The sequence below is a fragment of the Peromyscus maniculatus genome, chromosome 3, assembly GCF_049852395.1.
Source record: "Peromyscus maniculatus bairdii isolate BWxNUB_F1_BW_parent chromosome 3, HU_Pman_BW_mat_3.1, whole genome shotgun sequence".
Classification (NCBI taxonomy): domain Eukaryota; kingdom Metazoa; phylum Chordata; class Mammalia; order Rodentia; family Cricetidae; genus Peromyscus; species Peromyscus maniculatus.
Window position 1 is genome coordinate 72,891,436 of NC_134854.1, and position 27,530 is coordinate 72,918,965.

At 38.1% G+C, this 27,530-nt stretch overlaps 1 protein-coding gene and 1 long non-coding RNA gene across 10 annotated transcripts in view; one reads left to right on the top strand and one right to left on the bottom strand.

Annotated features, from left to right (window-relative positions):
- Pals2 (protein associated with LIN7 2, MAGUK p55 family member) overlaps window positions 1-27,530 on the top strand; it is a 108,738-nt gene that overhangs the window by 24,951 nt on the left and 56,257 nt on the right. The window lies entirely within an intron of this gene.
- Window positions 5,391-27,519, bottom strand: LOC143272343 (uncharacterized). Its single transcript, XR_013049826.1, has 3 exons — window positions 27,342-27,519; window positions 10,390-10,488; window positions 5,391-5,843 (listed from the first exon to the last, which is right to left on the bottom strand). It is a non-coding gene; the product is annotated as an uncharacterized LOC143272343 (long non-coding RNA).

The window sequence follows — 27,530 nt, forward strand, 5'->3', positions numbered from 1 at the left end:
TTGTAATGAAATAGCATTACCAGTAGTAACTTGGGGAGAAAAGGTTGTTTGGTGTCTAGGTTCCAGTTCATGATCCAGGGAGCCCAGGCCTCCGAGGCTGCTTACTGCTTTGCTTTCTTGCCTTGTTCACCCTGCTTTCTTGCACACTCAGAATCACCTGCCCAGGGCAGGCACTGTCCACAAAGGGCACTACCATATCAACCATCAATCAAGAAAATGCCCCTTAGGCTTGTCTATAGACTGATCTTATGGAGGCATTTTCTCAATTGAGGTTCCCTCTTCTCAGATACATCTAGCGTTGTCAAGTTGACAAGAATAAACCAGCACAGACAGTGATAGTCTGTCCTTGATTAGTTTGTAAGTTAGGCTGTTCCTAATTTCATTGAAGGCATTTGAGAGAGCAGTAACAGAGTGGAGAACTAAAGAGACAGTCCCCAGTGCAGGCTGATCTCTAGAGGCTGCTGCGAGGTAGAGAAGGTGGTGAAGATTGCTTCAAAGGGAAATGAGGTTCAAAACATATATTTTTATAATTAGAGATCTTTTAAAAGTAGTTATTTATGACTGAGAAAGATGTTAGCATTTCTGCATGTATAAAATGAAGAGGAAAATGTAGATGTAACCAACCGTCTTATTAAATAAGAAACACAGAACCAATGTAAAGAAGAAAGCCAAGAGGTCAGAGCTCAGAGCTAAAACCTTACCCTTCCTCCTGCGGTGCTCCTACCTCTCTGAAAGAGACCTACTTCCTGTGTGTTTGTCTTTATATAGTCTTTCTGTTCTGCCTTCTCATTGGTTGTAAACCCAAACACATGACTACCTCGTCACTGCCTGTTTGTACAGCCCTCTAGGTCTTCTATGGTATTGAAATTTAAGGCATGTGTCTCCATGCTGGCTGTATCCTTGACCACACAGAGATCTACCTAGCTCTTCTACCAAGTGCTGGGATTAAGGGCGTGCGCCACGAATGCCCAGCTCTGCTATGGCTTGCTATTAGCTCTGACCCCCAAGCAACTTTATTTATTAACATACAAATAAAATCACATTTCAGTACAAATAGAATACCACCATAGGAAAACTGGACTTATAATTGAGAAATAACCTCGGGGTCATAGTCCCATAGCAGACAGGTGGGTATAATCATTGCACAGATACCAGCCTTGTGAACAAGAAGGGTGTATTTTCCCTGACTTGAAGAAGAGAGATAAGAAATGCTGAAGTATTTTATTCCACAGGTGGAGGTAAATGTAGGGGAAACAGGCAATTAGCCTCTTTACTTTGCCTTTTTCTTCTTCACAAAATCTATTGACAGTGTAGTTGTAAACATTTACAACAGGAATGTGAAATTGTGCCAGAACAGTTAGCATCTTGCAACACTTTTTATAGGTCCAGAATAGTTTGAGACTATTGAAAAACTTGGGTATAGGAATAGGAAGGGAGAAAGAGGGAGGAAGAAGCTGCTAAAATAAGAGGGAAGCAAGATGATTTCCTCAGGACTGGTCAGGACTACCTATATTGGATGTGTGTGCGCATGTAAGCTCTGGCCATGTCACCAAGTCAGTGTAAACTGATCTCTATTTTTTATTTAAAATGTATTTTATTTAAGTAAAACAAATATAATTACGTTCTTATTGTAGTGACTTCCTGAGAAACTGAATGAACTATTACTTTCCTTTTTTTATTAAGAAAAATTTTTTTCATTTTACACACCAGTCAGAGATCCCCTTTTTCCTCCTCCCGCCCTCCAGCCTTCTTCCCCAACTGCCCCTCCATCCCCCTCCACAAGAAGGCAAGGCCTCCCAAGGGGAGGCACATTCAGTAGAAGTAAGTCCAAGCCCTTCCCCCTGCCTCAAGGCTGCACAGGTGTCCCATCATAGGTAGTATACTGGCTCCAAAAAGCCCACTCATGCACCATGGATGGATTCTGAATCTACCACCAGGGGGCCCCCCAAGCAAATCAAGCTACACAGTTGTCTCACCATGCAGAGGGCCTAGTCCAGTCCCATGCAGGCTCCACAGCCATTGATCCAACTTTCATGAGTTCCCACTAGTTTGGTTTGGTCGTCTCTGTCTCTGCAGGTTTCCCCATCGTGATCCTGATGCACTTGCTCATAGAATCCCTCTTTTGTCTCCAACTGGATTCTTGGAGCTCTGCCTGGTGTTTGGCTGTGGATCTCTGCATCTGCCTCCATCAGTCACTGGAGAAAAGCTCTGTGATGACAGGGTATTCACCGGTCTGATCGTGTGGCAAGCCACTTAGTTCAGTTCAGGCACCCTCTCTAGTAGTCTATGCTGGGTCATCCTTGGGGATTCCTGGCGACTTCCCTAGCACTGGGTTTTCTCTCTATCCCCATGATATCACCCTCCATCATGGTATCTCTTTTATTGCTCCCACTCCATCCCTGTTCCAGCTCAACCATTCCATTCCTTTATGTTTTCATCCCCCATCCCTACCCTCCATTGCCCACCCCTCACCTCCATTTCGCTCATAGAGATCTCATCTATTTCCCCTTCTCAGTGTGATCCATGTGTCCCTTTTTGGGTCTTCATTGTTAGCTAGCTTCTCCAGAGTTGTGGGTTGTTGTCTGGTTATCCTTTGCTTTACTTCTAGTATCCACTTAGGAGTGGGTACATATCATGTCTTATCAAACCCAGGTATCTAAAGGAAGCTTTATTAGAAACAGAAAAATGTTGCTTTAGAAGCAAACTTATGAAACATCTCAATGTTTGAAAAACTGTATGTAAGCGTTTACAATTTATGAAAGCCACAAATTACATTTTTAATTATATTCCAACTATTTTGTGAAAAGGTAACACCCAATACAATTTGTAACTGGTAGAAATGAGGGCTGGCAAGGACATGCAGTTGTTTGCCATAGGGAAATCTACAAGGAAAGATAAAATATTTCTAGAGTTGAGTTGTTAGAGTGCTTCTTCACTACTTTGAACAGATTGCACATTGCTTAAGTTCTTGCAACCAGAAACTCTTTCAGATCTTAACTTAAAATAATCTGTTTATTTTGAATCTGATATAAGTTTTCACCAACATGAGAGCTCATTGACTCCTTAAATTTCCAAACCTTGTTAAATAGTAAAGCTATTTAGGTATAAGATTTCACCTGGACACAGAATAAAAGTTGTATATATATGTGTGTGTGTGTGTGTGTGTGTGTGTGTGTGTGTGTATGTGTATGTATGTATATGACTGTTAACGTTCATGTGAGGATTCTCTAGATGCTGGCCTGAGTTCTTAATGAGCTTTTGTGCCCAGAAGGGGTGATTAAGTAGCATGGGAACTTTGGGGAAAATAATTTGTTTCCCAGTTTTTAATGGAGTACTACTTCATATTTACTCCTTTACAATGCTGTTTTTAGGGAGTGGTATAAGCAAAAGTAAGCAACAGTCTGAACATTGAGGCTAGAGTAAAATGTCTTTAAGTTTATAGGCTTATTCTATCTTATGAAACCTATCATTTTAGTACAGCATGATATTGCACTCTACTGTGAATTGTATTTTATTGTAGGTCAATGACTTCGAGCCCCAGTACCTTGTTAGGATGATATTGCTAGTGTGCCAGTTAAGGTGAGCCATTTAGATTGATACTAGATAAGTGTGGCTATAAGCACAAATAGTTTTATAAGGACTTAAATAAAATAAGTGGACTGAAAACTTTCTACTTACGTTAAATTTTCATATTTACAAATGTTGGGAATTATATCTTTTAAAAGTTGGAAATATTCTTTATGACCTGAGTTTTAAAAATATTTTTGTTATTTTTTTTTGTTTGTTTGTTTGTTTTGTTTTTTTTTTTTCTTTTTTTGAGACAGGGTTTCTCTGTGTAGCTTTGCACCTTTCCTGGATCTCTCTCTGTAGACCAGGCTGGCCTCGAACTCACAGAGATCCACCTGCCTCTGCCTCCCAAGTGCTGGGATTAAAGGTGTGCGCCACCACCACCCAGCTAAAAATATTTCGTATGTTAACTATGTTAACGTTTTAATTGAATGTTTTACTAAAATATACATCATGCTATAGACCTAAAGAATACTTTAATGAAATAGGTAATGTCTTTAGGTTTTTCTTAAAAAAAAAAAAAAAAAAAATCTGTGTACTTTTTGTTGTTATTGTTGTTTTGGACAGTATTGGTAATGGAACCAAGGCCCTCATACCTACTAAGGAAGCCTTCTGCTACTGGGCTACATCATTTTTAATTCCAGAAATTGATTGTAACTTTATGATTTTTCCACATTTAAACTAGTTACTATTTACACATGATAGCTGCACTTATTTTTGGTTGTTTTTTAAGCCTTTAATTTAAAGCTGTTAATGCACATATAGACAAAAAAGATTCTTGTGCTCCTCAACGCCTGTTTGAGTTTGAACTTTTTATATCTATTTGTTTGTATTTCCATATCAAGTAAATGGAGCGGTTTACATTACTGATGCCTGATTTTTAAAAAAATTCTAATCGTTTTGCAAAGTGACAGTTTAGCCCCTTTCCATTCTGCCTTTAACCATGTGTATATATAATATACATCCAGTCACAGCATCACTACGTTAGGGGTTTTGTTTGGATTTGTATTTATGTGTGTGTGTGTGTATTAATAAACTGTAGTTACTCTTTTCCTTTCTTGTATTTTAATTTTCTTGGCATTAATAATTATTTGCTTAGTTTTCCAAATACATTACTTACTACTGTTCAACGCTGAAATCCTTGCTGATTTTCTTCATCAACTTTAAGAATCTTATTTAAGGCCGGGCGGTGGTGGCGCACGCCTTTAATCCCAGCACTCGGGAGGCAGAGCCAGGCGGATCTCTGTGAGTTCGAGGCCAGCCTGGGCTACCAAGTGAGTTCCAGGAAAGGCGCAAAGCTATACAGAGAAACCCTGTCTCGAAAAACAAAAAAAAAAAAAAAAAAAGAATCTTATTTAAATCTATCAACTTTAACATGTCACTTCTGAGCCTCTTCCTTGGCCAGTACACAGTACAAATTCTCTGTGTCTGGTTGTCCCCTCTTGGGTACCTTTACCTCCTGGGTTGAACCTTTAGGGACTGGATCACGTATCTTTCTCTTTTGTTCTTTGTTTCATGTTCGGAGTGGTAATATGACTTTTTATAATCTTAGGAAACATTAGGGGTAGGTTGAATTTGTGAAACTTTATATTACCAAGTCATAAAATTATATTTAACTGTCTTATGCTTGATAAGGCAAAGACTTTTCAGCTGTAAACATTCAAGGCCTTCTTCATCTCTGTCTTTAGATGTGGTCAGTGAGCAGTTCTGATTCCTGAATCTTGGCATGGATGTCTCTTCTCCCTTTCCCTTTGTCCCCAGTGCCCAGAAGTTTTGCAGTCAAGTATATTAGTTTGACTAATCTGTTTTGCTAGATGCTCAGGGTTGTGTTTAGTTCAGTACCTTCACAGTTCTTGGGTCTGGAAAGTACCCAGGCTCTCATTTCCTTTCCCCCATTTTGTGTGTCCTCTCTTTTTCTCCAGAATTCCCATCTTCTTTAGATGCCCACTAGTCAGATCCCATGTTCCTATGTTTCTACCACTGTGTTTTTCTACCCAATGTGTATTTTATTGCATTTTAGGCAAGGACAAAATTAGATAAATTCAATTTGTCAAATTCAAGCACAACAAAATTTAAGGAGGAGCTTTGACTAGAAAATTCTAAATGTTAAATTTAATTATACTTTGGATAAAGGCATCTTTGGTGAAGAGATCATTCTGGCTTCTGGCAGATACTGATAGTGTTGTGAACTCAAACTAATAGCAAAGAGACATTGTATTCCAATTTTGATGTGTCAGTTGGTTATCCAAAATTTTGTTTCCATGTAGAGCTTATAGCTAGTAAGAAAAAGAAAAAATAATTCATAGCACTAATAATATTTCATGGCATTCATCTATTTACTAATGATTTGTTGATTATCTGTGCTATGTAAGACACAATATTGGGACTTCTAAGAAGAGTGTAAACTCTTGTTCTTTGAGATAAAGATGTAACTTAAAGGAGAGATGGGATCTCCTGGAAACTGATACAGTAGTGCTTTTATCCAGCTGATTTCACTCTAAGCCCCTGGTAGATGCCCAAACCTCAAGTTCTAGAACCATGTATATTCTGTTTTTTGAAAACTATGGATGAATTTAATGCCTTTCCATCCTAAGCATTTATCATGCATTATGGTTGTTGGCTGTGGTTACTTTCACAAAACTATTATGGATTTCTTTTTCCATCTTTTTTCTTCATCGCTCTTTTATTCTTACCATAGATCTTAGCATCTTATCACAGAATGTTTTGCTTTCTTTAGGAAACCAAAACTGTTCACTTTTTCACTTAAAATACCTCATAGCTTCTCTTTGGTACTTCCATCATTTCTCTTGCAATTTTCGACAATTATTACATTAAAAAGATTGCTTGAACACACAGACATTTGGCTCTCCTGCAGTCTGGAGGGGGGAGGGAAGAGGAGGAAAAGAGAGAAAGAGAAAGAGAGTCTGTACAGCCAAGAGGTATATATTGTATGGGTACTGTAGACAAACAGTTCATGTCTCCGATAGAACTGAGCAGGGTGATGCAAGAGTTAAACAGTGTCAGTTTTATTTTGAAGGCCATTTCCTTCAGGATTTTCCATTTGATATATTCAGACTACAGTTGATAATAAGGAACTAAAACCATGGATAAAGAGGAATGCTATAGTAAGTGATGGAAAACCATTTGTTTTCTTTGTCTGGCCAAGTATTTTTATTTAAAAGTTGAGGAAATAGGAAATCTATATGTGGATTCTTTTTGGATCTTGGTTTCCTTTAGTAGCCACTATTACGGACTAAATGTGATTCTCTACAATTCAGATGTAGAAGTCTTATGTGCAGTGTGATCTTTCTAGGAAGTAAAGCCTAATGCCTTTATGAAGGTGGCCCAGGATAGCACTCAGCTTCACTGTCTGCTGTGAGGGATAGCAAGGAAAAGTCAGCAGTCTGCAACTTCAAAAAATGCTCCCATGAAACCACACTGGTACCCTTACCATAATTCCACCCTCCATTAACTGTAGGAAACAAACAGAAGGCTATGGTATGGTAGTTCCCTTTGATCAGCAGTTGTTTATTCTTCACTTACTTGTGAGCAACTGCCATCTGAAAATAATAGCATAGTCTAATGACAGATCATGGTATTTTTATTAAGTTGTTATAATTATGTTATTAATCACTGTCCATCTGTTACACTGTGCCTAATTCATAAGCTTCATAATAGTTGTGTATTTGTAGAATTTACAGAGCTCAGTACTATTTGGTTTTGAGCATATGCTAGGCATCTAGTAATGTACACCCCATGGAGAAGGAGGCTACTATACTTTGTTACAGCAGTTTAAGCTGGGCAAACAATCACTACAATTGATTTTTTTTTAGTTATATAATATAGAGTAATATAATTAAAATGTAAATCTATTATCATTCCTCAACATTTCTTGCAATTCTTTTATGTTTTCCTTGCTTTGCTAGAGGTCAAACCCAGGGCTTTGTGCATACCAGGCAAGTCCTCTACTATCTAGCTACATCCCCAACCATAACTGTGAAAGATTACTTTAAGTAAGAATGTGAGACAAGCAATTTGAAAGAAAGGAAACAATTTATATTTGATAGTTTATTTTCTTTCATATTCCACTTCACAGTTTATTGGAAAGAAAATACCCGTAACAATAATTGTCTAGTTAACGTTTACAGTTCTGGGAGACAATAAAAGAGAACAGTACGTCACTTTAACTGTTAATCTGTGCTACCCAGCATCTCTTCAACCCTACTGGCTGCAAGTAGTTTCTAAATGGTCTCTTTTCTCATTAACCCACAAGTATTCTCTTCTATCATGTGCTATTCTGAGGAAGTCTCTATACCTTTGTAAACTTTGCAGCCGCTTCCAAGTTCCACAAGATTTCTGATCCCCTCAGTTCCTGAGTTGGCTTAACAATGGAAATGATAGTTGGTGTTGACCTACTAAGTTGGTGTCTTGGCTCCCTCAGGACTAATAACAAGCCACATGGCATAGTGGCAGGTCTTGACTGAAACTATATTTTCTCATACTGGTTCTATCTTGACTAGCCAAGTACATGGTCTCAAGATTTTTTTTTTTTTTTGCACATGTTAAAATGAGTCCTCAGTTGTGTTTCCCCTTGGCTTTTCACTTGCAAATTGTCTTTACTGTCCTTCTCTGTAGGCGATAGAGAAACTTGCCTGATCACAAATACCCAGCAGCCATTTCTTAAATAATTGACTCTGAGGCTTAATATTACTTATAAATGCTCAGCCGGTAGATCAGGCTTGTTACTAACTAGCTGTTACACTTAAAAATTAACACATAATTCTTATCTATGTTTAGCTACATGGCTTGGTACCTTTTCTCAGTGCAGCATTCTCATCTTGTTTCCTCTGCATCTTGCTGGTGACTCCTGACTCTGCCCTTCCAGAATTCTCCTAGTCTGGTCATCCTGCCTATACTTCCTGCCTGGCTACTGGCCAATCAGCATTTTATTAAACGAATTCGAGTGACAAATCTTTACAAGAGCATTATCCCACAGTACTTCTAGCCTTCTGGACATTTTTGTTCTTCTCATTAAGGGGAAAACAGATAGTTTTGTGGAGGAATCACACAGAGGGTTGCTGCTTATAAGTTATGGTCTAGTTGTAGACTATGGTGCAGTCTGGAAATACTCCATTAAATTTACCTCTATACTTCTATAGACTTAGAATGGTAGAACGTGTAATATTATTTAGCTTATAGGGTTTTTGTTTTTGTTTTTTAAGACAAATGGGATAGAAAATATCAGAAAAGAAATAACTCCATGTGGAGCAGCTGTTTAAAAGTAGCTCAGCCTCAAAGCTGTATTTAGGGAAACACCACAATGGACAAGAGACCTAAACATAAAATTAAAACATGTTATCTGACCCCACAGGGTAAGGCAAGCATGACTCAATCATGGTGTGGTTGAAAGAATAGGAGATTGTAAAGGCATCCACTGCTGATGTCATTTGACAGCTTTGGTTAATAACTTACCACCTGTAGGTGTGTGCTGATATTAACAGTCTCTCGTGGCAACAGTAGTAAGTCTTCCTCATTCAATTACCATAAACAGAAAATATTTATTTTATCATTCTACATTTGTGAGAGAGTTGTAGAGCATTTAAGAAGATTTAGAATAAGTCCTCTGACCTGATAGTATTTAAAAGAAGTAGTATAGAATTCAATTTAGTAGTCTCAAACTAGGTACCCTGGAGCTAAATGGAGGAGCACTCTAGTGTACATTTCATGTGTGTGTATAGCTAAAAGAGGAAGGTAAGTAATTTTTGCTTATTTCCACAGTGTCCTGAAGTTTGTTTTCTTTTGGATATCTGTGTGGTTAAGGTAAAGTATTTTTTGTCAGAAATTTTCTTATTTGCAAGATAAAAGGAGTAATTGTTAATGACTTAAAATTTAATAGTTATAAGCCTTAAAGTTTTATAACTTTAGGACACCGGTTAGAGTTATTTAGAGACATTAGTTAATGTGACAGAATGGAATGGCTTATTAAGAAAGTAACTCATGATTAAAAGTACAAATTTAATTCTTATGGCACAGGATATGTTAAGGGATGAATAAGGAGATTAACTCCAAAGAAAAATTTGACCTTAGAAATGATGCCAAATAGAGTTCAGTTTTAGGTTATATTTGGGGGGTGTTGTTTGTTTGATTAGTTTGGCTTGGTGTTTTGTCTTTTGGTTTGAGACAGAGTCTTACTCTGCAGGCCGGGCTAGCCTGGAATTCAAAGCAATCCTCCTGCTTCAGCCTCCTAGCACTGAGATAGTTCAGAGCTGCCAAGGTTTGTCGCTGTTGCTGTTATGCTTTGTTCCCCTCCCCTTTATTGACTACTGAAGTGTTCTCTTTGTATCCTTTGGAATCTGTACAATTCTTCTTGTTAGTGACTCTTACAGTAGTGGTGCGTAGGTTAGACAAGCCCTTTGTTAACTACTGTTTTATTACTTAGACACACAGAAATAGAGTAATTGTGTAAGAACTTTAAGGTATTCCCAGGTCAAGCCGAGAGCCTTTGAATTGTGCCTGCTTTAAATCTCTGCTCCTTCCTTAGAAGTAGTTCTTAATGTATTTTGTTTCATATCTTTCTAGATGCATACCTGTGCATTTATGTGTTTGTGCCTCCAGAAAACGTCAACTTTTGTTCCTTCATTTCTCTTTCTCTTTTATGCATTCATGTATGCCTGTACACAGTGCTAGAGAAGGAAGCATGGCACCTAGGGCTTCATACATGGCAAGCAAGTGCTCTACCTCTTAGCTCTATCTCTAGCCCTCCTTGTTCTTTTTATTTGGGACAGAATATCATTAAGTTGTGCACACTGTTCTTGAACTTACCCTGCAGTTCAAACTGGCACTGTAATTCCCCTGTTTCAGACTCCTGAATAGCTCCAACTGCAGGTCTTTATCATTAGGCCTGGCTCTATGCTTCATCTTCTACAAATGTAAATATACAATATTAATTATTATATTATATTAGTAATATCTGACTATACAGAAATTATATCTTGGAGAAATGTTCATGTTTTTACACATGAGCCCATTTAATTCTTCATTAACTTTAGTAACATTTATTTTACCCTTCCCATTGTTGAGACCATTGGCATTATTTTTAGTTTTTTCCATGTTTTTAAGTAATGCCAAAATGAACTCCTGATATGTTGCCACTTGAGAAGAAATATCCCCTATAACCTGGTGATCTCTTTTAGTTGATAGGAAAATTGTTTCTCTGAAGGATCAGTACATTTAAAACTTTGAAATTCTTATCATTAGAAACAGCACTCAAATTCTGATAATCCTGGCGTGAAGAGGTTGGGGTTTCCTTTTGCAATTATATTTTTTAAAAAATGTCAAAAATGGCTACTTAGAGATACCGGAAATTGACCAAAAGCAGTTAAAAAATTGAGAAACATTTATTCTTGTAAAACAGATGGATTTGTTATAAGAACAGTGTGAATTTGTGACCTTTTTACCTCAGGCTCTTCACCAGCTAGGTGAGTTGCTGAGGACTGCTTTATCAGCCTGTGGTAGAATGTTTGTATCCTTCCAAAGTCTTAGGTTAAAATCCCAATCTTCTGTGGGATGGCATTGGTAGGTGGGTCCTTTGGAAGTTGATTGGGTTTAGATTAGTCCATAGAGTAAAACCTTCATTCACATGGCCCTAATGAGGAGATGAATGAATGGACAGTGCACAAGAACTAAGATAATCAGCTCTGCTACCAGTAAGTTGGGGGGGGGGAGCTTAATGCAAGCTGGGATGGAGTTATAAGGCCTGATGCAAGCTGGGATGGAGTTATAAGGATTACAAAAACCTATTGCTTCGCTGCTGAAAGTGTTAAATTTAATGGGAAACGGAGAAAACATGCTGCTTTGTTAGTTTAAGGTTATAGGTTTGGTTTTTGTGAACAGAAACTTAACTGATAAATCCCAGAAAGGAGCTGAGGTATGCTTTCTGCACTGGGAGACTCAAGAGAGTCTGGCAAAAAGTAAAGGCTAAGGGACTTGGATTTCCAAGCCCACATGCACACAGACAACCTTTGCCCATGTCATTGGCTGATCATTAAGCTGCAAAGACCTCTGTACAGCCCCAAGGGAGCCAGGCTAAACTGGACTAAGATATCTTGCCTGTGTGCCATTGAAGGGGACAGATTTTGGCAGGTTAAGACAGATTACTGGAAAAACAAACTAATCCAGTTACTGCAAAATGTTAAGAGTTTGGTGCTCCAGCAAAACTGCCATGATGAGTGTAAAACAAAAAACTTAGAAAAACTAAGTTATAATCAGTAAAGCAGTCGATAGAAATTACCTGCGCATGAGGTTAGGTCTGACACAAGTATTAAGTTGGCTGTTTTAATATACTGAAAGAATGTAAAGAAAGAGTCAACAGAGAGAGGCTAGAAGAACCAGATGCAAAGTTTAGATTGCGAAAGTACTGTGTCTGAAACGGCAGGTGCATTGGATAGGCTCAGTAGCAGATGTGAGGAAACAGAATAAATCTGAAGTTTACTAAAATGTCTTTATTCCCACAGAGAGGGAACAGAAAATCAAGGTAATGGGAGAACTTCAGAAGCCAGTGGGGCAGTGTGTAACATTCCAGCGTGTCTTAGGATGAAAATTCCAGTGAGAGGGGAGAAAAAAGGCCAGAAGTAGTACTGGAAGAATTGTAGCACTAAACCATTGCAGATTTCCCCAGTGTTAGAGTTAAGGAACTCACAGGGGTTCCTGTAAGATAAAAGAAGCACAGCAGACTCTGTCTTTTCCATAGTGACTGCCTATAAACCAGGACAGAATCTATGGCACAGCTATTTGCAGACTCTGAAAGTAAATTTGCAGATGGAGAAGATACTGGAAAGTGGCACTAAATCAGTGCTGGTTTGAACTGTTTACCTTTGTGGGGAGGTGGGGTTGACATTCCTTCCGCAAAACTCAGAACAGCTCAGAACCAGGTAGTCAGCGTCAGAATGCCTGAAGAAAATGCTTGAGCTCTGACTTGAAGAGCAGGGAAGGAATGGTAGGATTTTAATATGAACTGCCCTCCCAGGTTCCTGTGATGAGGCTGTGGTCCCTATCTAGTGGCACTATTTTGGGAGATGCTGGATTCTTTAGGAGGGTAGGGTATGGTTGGAAGAAATAGGTCACTGGAGGACATGTCTTTGAAGGATGTGCCTCATCTTTAATCCTTTGAGTGTCTCTGCATTCTTTCTGCTATGAGATGAACAGGCTCTTCCATGCGCTCTTGCTGCCTTGGTGTGAGCCTTACTTCAGGGCAAAGGAGTGAGGCCCACAGACTAACTGAACCCTCTGAAACTGTAGGACCAAATCAGTAATCCCTTTCAGGAACTGTTCCCTCTTTTATTTCAGTCACAGCTAAGTTTCTGAAGGTGAACACAGGAAATTAGTACTAGAGTTCAGTTGTTGGTGTCATATAGTTCTTAATCCTCTAGAATTGCTTTATGAGAGAAATCCAGAGTTTAGAGATAGTCTAGAATGCTGTAATCTGAATATACTACATTCCGGGCAGAGCCCAGAAGCCAGAGTATAGATAGAAACACAGATTGGAAAGGCTGCCCCATAAGGTTATGGTAATGAGGACACTAGCAAGAATTGTGCTAGAACCCTTTCATGTTACTTGCTGAAACAAATAATTTGTCTGTATTTATCCATGTTCTAAGATTCTGATTGAGGCTGGATTTAAAAATGATAGCCTTTGTGGAGAGGTGGTGTTGGAAGAAATTTCAGGACAATGTAGGAGTCTGTGACACCATGGTTTCTGGTTTCTTTTGCCAAGCTTATGGTAAGAATTGAATCAGGAAGCATGGTCCAAAGATCTGAAAATCTTTCAGGTTTGACAGAAAAGCCAGTGTAAAGTTAGGGCTAAGAAGTCATCATTTCTGAATCAGTTAGCATCATTAAAAAGTTAAGAAATTGAACAATGTGTGAAAAAAGCCTTGAGGTTTCTCAGGAAGTGATCCTGAGATGATCCTATTCCTTGAATGATTAAGGTGTAAAGGTTTCAAACTCATTTGAAAAGCTGAGGAGAAAGCTCTGGGTGCTCTGGCTTGGACAGGATCACCTGGGGAAGGAAGTGCTTTTGTGGGTATAGCTGCTCAGCTACTGCACAGACTGGCAATAGACCTCGTCATTGTCTACCACATGATTCTGGTTTTGTGCTCAGTGCAGACTGCAGGAGTTCCAAGAGGCTTCTTCAAATTTCAAAGGAAGACTAGGGAGGCCAGGCAGTGTGTAGGAGAGTTGGAATCCTGCAGGCAGCCCTAAGAGGGCAGGAGGTGAAGTTGTGGATAAAGTCGAAACTGCAGTGGAGTTCTCAAGATATTTGAGATGCTGAAACATGGACCTTCTGATAAGAGCCTCAGGTAACAAGTGGCACCAGCCCAGAAGAGAGGCGGTGTGAACTGCCTCACACCTCTTATAGCTCATGTATGATGCTAGACATAGGGTTCCAGGGAGAGTTTCCCTGCTGGGCTTTAGTCTTGCTTTGGTCTGATCATTCCTAGCTCTTCTTCCATTCTCCCCTTTTTGGAATAGGAATGTTTTTATAGGAGCTCACAATTGTTTGCTTTGAGTTTCAGAAGAGATTTTGAACGAACATTTTAGCATTGTTTAAACTGTCAAGACTTTGGGGGATGCTTGGTGATGAACTAAATGTATTTTGCATTATGAGATGGCTTGTGTGCCTTTGGAACGCCAGGGAGAGAAGCCTGTGGCTTGAATATGAAATGGCTCCTCTAGGCTCATGTTTTTGAAAGCTTGGTCCATTGTTGGTAGTGGTGTTTAAAAATGTAGCATAAACTTTAGAAGGTTTGATCTAGCTCGAGGAAGTTGGGGGTGAGAGGGGCTGCTTTTGAAGGTTGTTCTGGTCTCTGATCCCTCTGTTTTCTGTCTGCCATGAAGTACACCTCTTCTGCCCTACACAACTGTGGTCCTAACCTCTTAGAACATGAATAAAAATAATTCTTCCCCTTAAATTATTTCCCCCAGGGATTTTGGTCATAGCTTTGCAAAATTAACTAATGGGTTTTATTCTAATCCTCATCAGGAATGCAAGAATCTCTCCTTATCTCCTCCCCCCTTTTATCCCTCCCATCTTTCCTCTTCCCTCCCTCCCCATTTTCTCCCATTCCTGGTCCCCCCCCCCCTTTTGCTGATCTCTTGTCCCTCAGTCCTCAGGAATCCTTTGGCAGCAGTGTTGATGTAGTTATAAAATTACTAAAGCTTAAAACTCAAAAGGAAAGAAGGGACTTACTTCATCTTCATTTGTAGAAACTGTTCCCAAGAGGATGGGGGCAAATCCCATTTAATTTTGTTTTTCTGTGTTGTCTCACTCCTTGAACTTGGACATGTATCTGGTTGTAGAAATTATGTGGCACAGTGGAATGAACCTTTCTGCTTGATGTTTAGAAAGAGAGGAGATCTGGAAGAGACCCTTTAAAGTCAGTTGTGTTGTTGGTAGGGTACGCCAAAATGTTGTTGGTAGTTTTTGCTGTTTTTATTCTTATGGCTTTTTTTTGGTGGGAGGGGGGTACCACATAGCTCTCAAATAAATCACAAGTGGAGGTTTATTCTTATAAATGCCCAGGCTTAGCTTGGCTTATTTCTAGCCAGCTTTTCTTAAATTATTCCATCTACCTTTTGCCTCTGGGCTCTTTCCTTTCCTTACTTCTGTATTCTTACTTCCTTTTACTCTTAGTCCATAGCTGGCTGGGTGGCTGGCCACTACTATCCTCCTCTCCTTGTTCTCTTGCTCGCTCTTCTTCTTCTCCTTTTAGATTTCTCCTTCTGTTTATCTCTCTGCCTATCCTTTCTCCTGCCTTGCTTTTGGCCATTCAGTTCTTTATTGGACCATCAGGTGTTTTAGACAGGCAAAGTAACACAGCTTCATAGACTTAAAACAAATGCAACACATCTTTGCATCATTAAACAAACCATTAAACAGCATAAACAAATGTAACACACCTTAAAATAATATTCTACAACATACACATACTTTATAAGGTGCTGTATACTGAAATACTGGTGGGCCACTACTCAAGTCCTGTACTGGCCAGTGGGTGGCATATTTGTGGTACAGACTTGAATGGCATTTGTGAACATTTTAAAGAACTTAGTAATTTCTTAATGATGCTAAACTTATACCAGTGCTACTCTTTGGTATTTACTTGGCAGAAATGCAATTTAAGTTCATGAGCAAGAGTATAAATAAACATGACAAGTTGGAAATAATGAACAAAAGTGAGAAAAGAGTCGGGGAAAACAACTTATTGTATGGATTTTTTTAAAGATCCTAGTAACAAATACAGTAAACAGTTTTAAAAAAAAAAAACAACAGAAAAGTAAAGGCATTATGTGTGCTGTGGGATGTTCTGTATGGCAAATGTGTTGCTTTGATTGGTCAATAAATAAAATACTGATTGGCCATTGGCTAGGCAGGAAGTATAGGCGGGACTAACAGAGAGGAGAAAAGAAAGAACAGGAAGGCAGAAGGAGTCACTGCCAGCCACCTCCAGGACAAGCAGCATGTGAAGATGCTGGTAAGCCACGAGCCACATGGCAAGGTATAGATTTATGGAAATGGATTAATTTAAGATATAAGAACAGTTAGCAAGAAGCCTGCCACGGCCATACAGTTTGTAAGCAATATAAGTCTGTGTTTACTTGGTTGGGTCTGAGCAGCTGTGGGACTGGCGGGTGACAAAGATTTGTCCTGACTTTGGGCAAGGCAGGAAAACTCTAGCTACAATGTGGAAAGGTCTATTATAAAAGCAAATACTAGAACACAGTTACAGACCCCTAAATACAAACAACTTTAATAAACAAGCAAGAATATGCTTCTCATAGAAGAAACTATATCAAATACCACAGAACACAGCAGTAATAATTGTAGATATGGATGGGATTAGTCATTTTTTAAAGACATATTTTCAATTTATCAAATAAGAAAAATCTTACTATATAAAATATGTTGTATCTCATAGATCTTATCTAAAACAAAATTATCTGGAATGGTTAAAAGTAAAGGGCTAACAAAAGGTGTCAGGCAAATGGAGACAAAGGAGCCGGGTAGGACTCTGATGCCAGGCACAGTCCAACTCTGAGTTCCTGAGCATTAGGAGTGAGAAAGGAGGAGCTGGGCATGGGGCACACACCTGTGATCTCAGCACTCAGACGCTGAGGAATCAGCTGTTGAAGACCATCCTTGGGGAGATTTTCAGGTTACAAGGAAACTGTTTAAAACAAACAAAAAGCAGCCTCCCCCTCCCCACAAAAGCAAAAAAGGAAGGAAGGAAGGAAGAAAAAATGAAAAAGGGACATCTTTTTATACAGGATAACATTTATAACTAACTGTGTACCAAGTGACATATCCACCACCTTGATAAAACAACTACTGGAGAGACAAGGAAATGTCATCAAATGTACAATAATAGCAAAGGGCTTTAATAAACCACGTGGAATACAGAGTAGATCAACTGAGCAATTATAAGTGAGGGGCTAGGCAATCTAAATCATTACATAGATCTTATTAGATGCAAAGTAATCATTAGATAGATCTTATTAGATATATGGTGGGCTTTGAATCCTTATATTTGGTGGGGAATATTGATTGTTGAGTGCTGGAATATATCAGTAAACAAACTTGTCTATAGTATAGAGCAATGGATACTTATATACAGTGGGAAAAGAGATGTAAGGGGGCAGAAGCAGGAAGGATAATAAAGGGGTACTTCTGGTTCTTCTGAAAGATGAATATTTTCACTATCTTAATGCTTGTAGTATTGCAAATATATATATATATATAATCAAAATATATACTTTTTATACGTAGTTACACTTAACTTCTAGAGAACCTTAAAAAATAAATTACTACAAAAGCATATTATAAGTTGGTATTATTTTTGAAATGCCAGTTTATAACCATATTGATAAAAATAGTCTCTGATAGAGAAATTCTACACTCAGAAATTTCACCTATAGATATACCCATAAAACTACACAACAGTTGTAATAACAAAAGTAGTTCTAGACAACTTAAGTGTTTCATATAAATAGGTTAGATAGTGTGTTAGTCTACACATAATAGTATTATTTCTTTACACATGCAAATTAAAATCTTAACAGCTCTATAAAAGTGACATATAAGAGGTTGAAGAGATGGCCCAGTGGTTAAGAGCATTCAATGCTCTTACTGAGGACTGAGTTCCCAGCACCTACATGGTGGCTCACAACCATCCATAGCCCTCAATTCCAAGGCTCTGAGGCTGTCTTCTGACTTCAGCCAGCACCAGGCACTCACGATATGCATATACATAAGCTCAGGAAAACGTTCCTAAAATACAATAAATCTTTTTAAAAATGAAGTATATATGTTGTTACTTAAGACCTGGAGGAGGCATTATGATTAAGAAAGTATACAGTGATGCTGTACCTCAAGCATATAAGATGGACACATAGAAGCATAGATATGGTCGTCGATAGAGAAGTACCTGAAAGGAAGTATCAGTCCACAGTTTCAAACAGCCCCATAAATCAGCTTTTCATAACTTACTGCTGGTAAAATTGACTTGAACTGACATGACATGAGGTTTTTTATAATCTTTATCTATTTAATTGTGAATATTCTTAATTTTTGCTATAATTAATTTAATGTCCTATCATGTTTTCTTATATAAAGAATAATGATAGACCACATCTATGAGGAAAAAAGATTAAGCTAAGTAATATTTGTAAATCTGACTAAATTAGTTAAATAATAAAAATTACAGATGGTGATATCTAGATGTTTCCACACTCAGTTGATCTGCAAGATTTTATTTATAGATAATAAAAATAATTTTATGCCAATAAAATTTAACAAATTCCCTAAATGAACACAAATTTGTTAAACTGTTACAAGGAAAAAAATTATTCTTGTGTCTTGAAGAGAAAATAAATCCTCAATTCAAATTTTTCCATAAAGTTACTTAGTTATCCTCACTTGTCGAAGATAACCATTACATCCTACTGTGTGTAGAAAATCCAACTGAATCTCAAGGAAGACTATTAATGTCAATAAAAGAATTAAGATTGCTGCACACAAGATTAATCAAAACTAAAATTTTAAGAAATCTTTTTCACAGAATAAGGCACTTAAACATTCAGGAAGAAGTCTGTGAAAAGATGTCAGGATCTTCACACACAAAACCACCAAGTTAGTGAGAGATTAAACATAACAGCTTGATGGTTCTGGATAGCCAGGAAGCATGATGACAGCTGTGAGATTTATACCGTGGAGACTCTGTGTGGCTGCCTCATCTTTGTCTCTCTTTAGGGAAAAGTGTGAATTTTTCTTTAAGAACAAAATATTTATAGAAGAGAGCAGAAGGCCTGAAGGTATTCAAAGTGAATTTAAATTCTATCTTTACATTTTGGGCTCCTAATTTCACATTTTAATGTTTTGATCATTCAGAATAGAACATTTCATTGTCGTCTTTGTGTTGTTGTTGTAGGTGGGGTGGTGGGCGGTGGTGTTTCTGATGCAGTGTTGTACTAGGTGGCAGAGACTGACCTGGAATTCACTCTGTTAGGCCTTCCAAGTGCTAGAATTGCTGACGTGTGTTACTATGTCTGACTAGAATTTATTAATTTAAAAATTATTTTTTATGAAATCTGTTTCTTTCTGTTTGAGAGGACATCTTTCTGAAAGCATAGTATATCCTGGAAATTGTTTCTAAGAACTGAGATTGACACTGGGGGTGGTGGCATTTGTATGTAATCCCAGAATTTGAGGTAGAGGCAGAAAGATCAGAAATTCTAGGTCAACCTAGACTTCATGGAACTGTCTTTACAAAGAAGTGCCAGAAAGTTACACTAGTCTCTGTTACACAGTGATTGGATTATGATGGGAGAATTGATAAATCCACTAAAACATGGCAGTGCGCTCTCTCTGAATTAATCGTTAGAATAGGGGATCCCCACTGCTTAAATTTAAAAAAAGTAAAATGGTTTCTTCATAAAGTTGCAGAAACCATGTAAGTAAATTGCTATGCTTCGGATTGGCTTTTTTTTCTTTTCTTTTCTTTTCTTTTCTTTTCTTTTCTTTTCTTTTCTTTTCTTTTCTTTTCTTTTCTTTTCTTTTTTCTGTGGATGTGTACATATCTAAAGGTCAAAATTCACTCAGGAGTCATTCCTAAGGAACCATCCACCTGTTGCTGTGATGGAACCTTTCAGTGGACTGTGAATTACAATTTGTAAAATAGGCTGGGCCAATTGACCAGCAAGCCCCAGAGGTCCTATCTCTCCCTCTCTGGCCCTGGTTTTAAAGTGCCAGAAGGTACTGTTGGAGAGTTTTCATGTGTCATTTAGCATGGCGACCTTCTGGCACTCCCCATTTTACAGGAAAAAAAAAAAACAAAAACAAAAAAAAAAAAAAAAAAAAAACGGGCTTGGGAAGGCAGAGTCACGTACCCAAGTTCTCAGGACCAGACAAGTGGCAGAGTGGAGGCTCTTAGCCTTTCCAAAGTACTCTTCACCTAAATTCCTGCACGTCACACACATACTTCTCTAAGTTGACTTTTTAGAGGAGAAATGGCGTCTCTTCTTTTCTTCATCTAACTGTGTGAGAAGTTCTGAATAGAGGGTGAAATACACTGTGCACATTTAAATTTCTACTTTTCTTCTTTGGTTCAGTATAATTAAATGGGAATCTCGGAGTATGGATCTTAACAGTATATTGTCATTTTATAAAATGTTTTCTTTTTTATTTAACCAGTATTTTGTGATCATAACTATCAAGATCTGAACCAGATCAGTGGTTGGTTCTGGGTTCATGCTGGACTCCAAGGAGAAGGGCAGGGAATGAGGAAAATAGTCAACAGCTGGGGTCAGGAGGGCTACAAGGGCTGATGACCCCAGCCAGTAAGTTTGCTAGTATGATAGATCCTTATATACCCCTCAAGTGGGGAAGCAGAAAACAAATCAGTAAGGAGCATCAGACAGCAAATTACGCGAGTTTGAGTCCCTCTAGTAGGAAAAGCATTTCACATCTCAGTGTCTGAAACATTTGACCACATCTTTACAGGGAAAATGTCAAGTTCAAGGCCCTGGCCCAGGCCCCCTGGAGCTTTGGGGGCAGACCCTGAAGGGAACAGAAGCACAGCACTCCTTGTTATACACACAGGACCTTTGGCCCTGCCCAGCCCCCAACAATGATCAATCTTCTTTCAAAGTCTGATCTTAAGGAAGCATCCCCATTTCAGTGGGTTCTTGTTATGTCTTTTCTTGTTCTTTTATTTCATAAAAGAATTTTGTTGCTCTATTACAAGCACATGAAAATTATCTAAATGACTTTTGGTGCTTTTGTAAAGTTTTTCCAAAGATGTAGTGAGATTTTTTTTTTAATATGGCATTTCACTGATTTTGTAAACTAGTCAGCAGGTATCAGGTATGTAGTTATTTTATGTTTAAAATTAAATAATTCTAACATCTTGATTTAATGCCTAAGTTGTCATATTTTCGCTTGGGAAATTCAGTTTCTTGAATTAAATGGGTGTGAACATAGCATCAAATGTGGTAACAAAAAGATTTTTAATATTAAATTATAATCTAGTCCTAACTGAATACTTAGAATAGTTCACTTGATTCCTTACAGTTCTAAAACTAAGTAGAAACACTTTTGTAAAGTTCTGTTATGGAACTTTTAGAAAAGAACATAGATAGTTAAGTATCGTTCCTTTTTATTAAAATTACTTTACATGGTGTTCTAGAATGCTTAGAAGTAAAACAGTAGAAAATATTACTGTAAAACTATTCCACTTCAGTAATATAAACAGTTAAACACAGCACTTCTGTCTTCCCTTGTGAAATAATTCATAGGAGTAAATACATAGTTTGAAAACTGTGGTTGTTGAGATACACTGAAATGCTACATTTTGGGGGACTGAAATACATTATTGAGAACCTATAATGTACCAAATTGCATCTTAGTTCTTTGGGATTCAGGTAGGAGCAAGACAGGTATGATTTCTGCACTTCTCAGGATTTCACAGGAAACTGCTTTGAACAAAATCACATATAATTGTATGGGTTTGTCAGAATTACAGAGTACTATGAATATATGTATATTAAGAAAAACGGTAATTGGAGCAGCCAGTGAGGTTGAAATTTTGCTTCTGAAAGATGAGTGTGACTAGTCTGTGCAAAGGCCGTTGTCTGTAAATGGTGATAACAGGAGAGGGTTTTGTGTCAAGGCTAAGGAAGGCTTGGGTGGTTAAAGCTATAGAGTTGGTGTAGATTGAATCCAACAATGTATTAAAAGGCTTAAAATCTACCTTTTAATTACTTCCTTTTGGGTCATCGCCATGGTTTGGATCTGTAATGCCACCCAAAGGTTCCCAACCCATGGCACTATTGGGAGGTGGCAAAACATTTAAGAAGTAGGGCCTCATGGGAGATTTTTGAGGGCCTGCCCTCAAAAGGAGTTCTGGTACCTTGGTCTCTTTCTTTCTTGTCCTGGCTATGAGGTAAACAGCTCTTCGATGTATTGGGCTTCTGCTGTAGTATGCTATTAAAGGCCCAAAGCCATGGGGAAATTGGTTCTATATGAAAACTTCAAAACTGTAAGCCAAATAACTGTTTTATCTTTTAAGTTGCTTGTCTCAGGTATTTGTAACAGCAAGAGGAAGCTAATAGTTACAGATAAGCTGTAGTGATAGTCTGGGCAAGATACGATTATAGCTAAGGAAAGAATGGATAGATTCAAAAGAAATAATGTGAGAGGAGGGTTGGCTCGTTCCTTTGAGTTTCTGCTTCTACCGCTTTAGAGCTTATGTTTTGTTGGCCTGACAGTTTCTCCCTAGCCATTCTTTTTCTTCATTTTTTTTTAACTCTTACTGATGCTTTGCTGGTATTCTAGGAGTCTTGAAGGGAATAGACACAGTAATGAAGTTGAGTAATCAGTCTGCTGTGTTGTGTACTGAGTTTCATTGAGGTACTTAGTTTAAATAGTTATCTGTTGCTGTGACAGTGCTGCACACTTCCTAGTGTTTGGTGGCCGACAGCTCAGGAAACCCCAGGTAGTTAGGTTTTTCAAAATGTACAGCGAGTTTTCTATATCTTCCATTTCAAGTAAACTTTTTAACTTAAAATTCTATTGGAATATCTATTATGTTTCATTCTTTTTTTTTCTTAAAGAATAATTTGAAAAGAATTGGCATCTTTTTTATTTTAGTGATTCTTATTATAGAAATTGTCCTCAATATATTTGAAAATGACATATATAGTATAACTTTATGATTTCCTTATATCTGAACATCATATTTTACCTTTAGGGAAAGTATTGATTTCCTCTTTTGATCTGATATATAGCCACTCAGAAAATTCATAATGAAATAGCAATTTATTAGCATATTTTAATTGTAATGTAACTGACTGATTTCTATTTCCCCTTTTAGTCACTCACCCTTTGCGTTTCTGATTTTCCACTTTGTGAAGTTCAATCTTTTATTTTTTTTTCTTTTAAAGATTTTTTGGGGGGTTTTCTTTTTAACATCTCCTGACTATTTTTGTGCCCGCCCCCCCAGTTCTTCACCCTTCCCTCTCCTTTCAGTCCCCTCTGTCCCCTTAGAGGTTTTACTTGATCCACAGTGGGTTTGTTTCCTCCTGTTTTCTGTCTCCCTCACTATGCCCTCCCTCGCTGTTTGCCCCTCCCTCTTTTGGTAGGAATCAAACCCAGGCCCTACATGCAGCTAGACAGGCGCTCTACTCCCAGCTACATCTGCAGCCCTTTACTCTTTTCAAGACCTTCCCTCAGCTTTATCTTGTTGCACTTTTGTTTCCTGCCCCAGCTCCCTGTCTTTCCATTTTCTCCTCCCACTGCCACCCCCCCACACACCCCCATCTCAGTGGCTCTTTGGAGCTTAGTGCTTGTGCTTGTTGAATTTGACACCTTGTTCATGGAGGTGGGTTTCCTAGTTCTTGATCTGTTAATGTTTGAGATTGGAGGACTATAGTAAATACTAGCTTATCTCTCACTCAGATAAAAGTCTCATTTTCTACACCTGATTAAAAGGTCTCTCCTCCAGGCATTATGGAGGAGTGGAATGTTCAAATAGCTTCTTCTGAACTCTGAGACTTTCCTTTCTTCCTGGAATCTGAATAAATTGAGGGCATCTCCTTGCTTCACTGACGCCTGACCTATTGCCTGGCCCAACTCCTCAAAGCTCCCCATGGCAGAGCTTATTTCATATAGGAAACACTTGCATACACTAGTGTTCTCCTGTTGTTAACTATATCTGATTTATTTCATGCTTTAATATTTGAAGTATTACTGTCTTCTGCTTAGGGCTTCTTTGTTTTGTTTTAAAACATGAAAGTACTTTATTGGAAGTTTGGGCATAAAAGGACTTTGATGAAAAAACAAACAACAAAAACACCCTTGTTTGTGTTCAAAACCATTAAATAGCAGAAGACACATCTGTAAGAAACAGTTCAGACTCTGTTGCCTATAATATTGGAGGGAAAGAGCAGAATCCCTCATTTAGTGTGTTGGGTCCAGTCCTCTGTTACCCTTTGTTAAATGTCCTCAGGCTTCCTCTTTGTCTGTGCATGTGTCTTTAGAATAATGTAGCTGAAAAGAGATATGTATTAGGTTTTTATTAGAAATTCATCAAGTAGCTGACCATGTTGGCACATGCCTTTAATTTCAGCGCTCGGGAGGCAGAGTTCGAGGCCAGCCTGGTCGGCAGCGTGAGTTTCAAGACAGCCAGGGCTACACAGAGAAGCCATGTCTCATAATTTTTTAAAAAATTATATTTAAATCTTATTTTTAAAAGTCTCATCAAGTGAAAAGCTAAGCTGGTGGGACAGGTCTGTATTTCTGTACTCAGGGTACAGAAACAAAATTCAAGACTGGCCTGGTCTACATAGTGAGTTTCAGGACAGTCGAGACTACATAGTGAGACCTTGACTCAGAAAGAAGAGAAATGAGGAAAAGCGAGAGGAAAAAGAAAACACAAGGGAAGTAAAAATTAGTTAAGGATGATTGGTAGCTTTTATACTGTCAAGATATAATTATAATATAAACTCAAAATAAAAAATAACTATAAATAAATAAAATCTGAGCTTCCAAAATGGGGGGGGGGGAAATTGGTACTTTATTAATGCTCTAATACTATTCCATATGATCAAAAGCAGTAGCAATGTATGAGGATCTTAAAAATAGTCCAGGGTGTGTAGTCTCTATCATTTTTCTACCTAGAGGTAGGTGGATCTCTGTGAGTTTGAGGACAGCCTGGTCTATATATCAGGACAGCCTGGTGCATGTAGAGATTCTGTCTCAATAAAAAGGAAAAGAAAAGAAGATAGAAATAGCAAGCGAAAAAAGGCTTGAGTAGCAAGTCTCCCCAAACAAAACAAAAACCTGTTTACAGATCTGATTAGGTGAAATGATTAAGAAATCTGGAATAGGTCCTACTAGCGAATGGGAAAGTGTTAGGAGATGGGCATGTAGGTGGAGTTTTTGTTTGTTTGTTTGTTTTTGGTTTTGTTTTTGTTTTTGTTTTTTTTTTTTTTTTTGTGTGTGTGTGTGTGTGTGTGTGTGTGTGTGTGTGTGTTTTAATTTTTGCTCTTTGGGGGCCCACCACCCAGCTCCCAAATAAATACATGGAGATTTATTCTTACTTATGAATGCCTGTCCTTTAGCTTGGCTTGTTTCTAGCCAGCTTTTCTTAAATTATCCAATCTACCTTTTACCTCTGGGCTTTTACCTTTCTTTATTCTATATCTCTTGATTTCCTTCTTATTCTGAGTCTGGCTGTGTTGCTATGTTGCTGGCCCCTGGCATCCTCCTCTCCATTTTTCATTCCTCCCTCTCACTCTTCTCTTATTTATTCTCTCTGCCTTCCAGCTCCACCTGTTTCTCTCTCTCCTGCCTATTGGTCATTCAGCTCTTTATTAAGACCAATCAAGTGTTTTAGACAGGCAAAGTAACACAGCTTCACAGAGTTAAACAAATGCAACATAAAAGAATGAAACAATTCTTTGCATCATTAAACAAATATTTCACAGCATAAACAAATGTAATGCATCTCGAACTAATATTCCACAGGTTGGGTAGGCAGCATGAACAGAGAGAGCTGCATTTCATTATCAGCCCCTTATTTGTGTAGTCTGGCTTTTGATATTGGTGAAATTATTATGGCCACTCTACATAGTTAAAAGGAAGATTTATTTAGTGGGTAACTTACAAAAAAGGGAAAGGTAGGTCATGGGGTCTGGGGAAGGTGTATCGAAGTCCAGCAGTGTTCTCTGGAGCTCTGCTTGGTCAACCTCCACTGTCTAGGGTCCCGGAACAGAGAACACGCGCTGGCCCATCCAGATCTCGGGTCTCTCGGCCCCTCCCTTCGCCCCCGCCTTATAGGCGTGACAGTGTGTATATGTGTATATATATTAAGTTGTAACTATAACTGCTAGTCTTCAACCCATCAAAGACCTGAGAAGGAATATAATGGTACCTGAGAAATGGTAGATGGATGCAAGCAACTTTCAGGAATCTCACAAGAGTAGACCGAGACAGCTGGCAGCCTGGGCAGTCACCTAATGTTTCTCAGCATTGTTGGTGCATTCAAATTGGCTACAGGCCTAGAGTATCTGACAGACCATTTTCAGAAGCAGGAATTCTGAAAGACCATCTTACCCTGTCTTGGCAGAGTACAGTGGTCGCTTACCTTGTGTCCTGCTTGTCCAGAAAGGACAGCATTGTATTCGTACTGTCAGCAGTTGAGGCAAGGGCAGTTCTTTGCCCAGTAGACCATTTTGTACCAAGAAGACAAACATTCTCTCGGGATCAAATTGGTGCAGCCAGGAGCAATTGTGTCTCACGTCAACAGAATTCTAAGTTATTTAAATGCCATATTTTCTAGGTCTATGAAGTGTTTGAAGATTACCTGTCCATCTGACCTATGTATCTGTAAGTCTGGATAACCTAACTAATGTAACTATAGAGATGACAAGCATAGGTGACTATAAATCTATAAGTCTTATCTACCGAAATAATCTAAGGACTAAGGCTTCATGTAAACAAGGTAAACAGTCTATGAGCAAATGTAAAGAACAATGACTTCAAAATTGTGACAATACACAAGGTATTTATAACAGAGGTAGGACTATATAGTGCGATATGCAGTATGACAATAATCTTAAATAAATATCAATATACCGAATATCCTAAACAGAAGTAGAACATACATAAAGTATGACAGATATAAATTTACATTTGTATCAATATACAAATATTTCAAATAAGAGTAGAAATATATGTACATTATAACAAATATAGTTCTGTATTTGTATCAATATAGAAATTATCTTAAACAGGAATATAAAAATAGTTTACATTTGTATCAACATATAAGAATCCATAACAGTGCAAATTATCTAAGGCTGCTATTTTACTAAATTTGTTTACTTGTATATACAATAATCTACCATAATCCATTCCATTTCTTCTTTTTCCTTTTTTTTTTTTTTTTAGAATACTGAGTCTAATATTTTCTTCCACCCCCAACCCTATAAACATCATCCATAACCCTGAGAATTATGAAACCTAAGGGAGAAGGGGCGTCATTTTCTCAGAATTGCTTCCTGCTGTTTAGGGGGTGATGCTATCTCTGTTGGGTACTGTGAGAAAACTCAGATAGTTAAATCTCAGTTAGAATAACTGTAGATTCTGCAGCAAGTCTTAGAGTAATGGGTAAGATTGTCTGAAATTCTGGCAAGAAGTGTAGTATGATGATGATTACCATGGTATCATTCTGGATTGGGTAGAGTTGTTGTTGTTGGGGCCCCATCTTCCTTCTGGAGACTTCAGAGATTGTTATTGGAAAAACTTATTTGTTATCAAAATGGAAAGTTTGGATTTAAAGAAGACATAACATAAGAAAGGATTCTGAGAAATCAAGAGTAAGCATGGAGAGAATTAGAATCTTGAA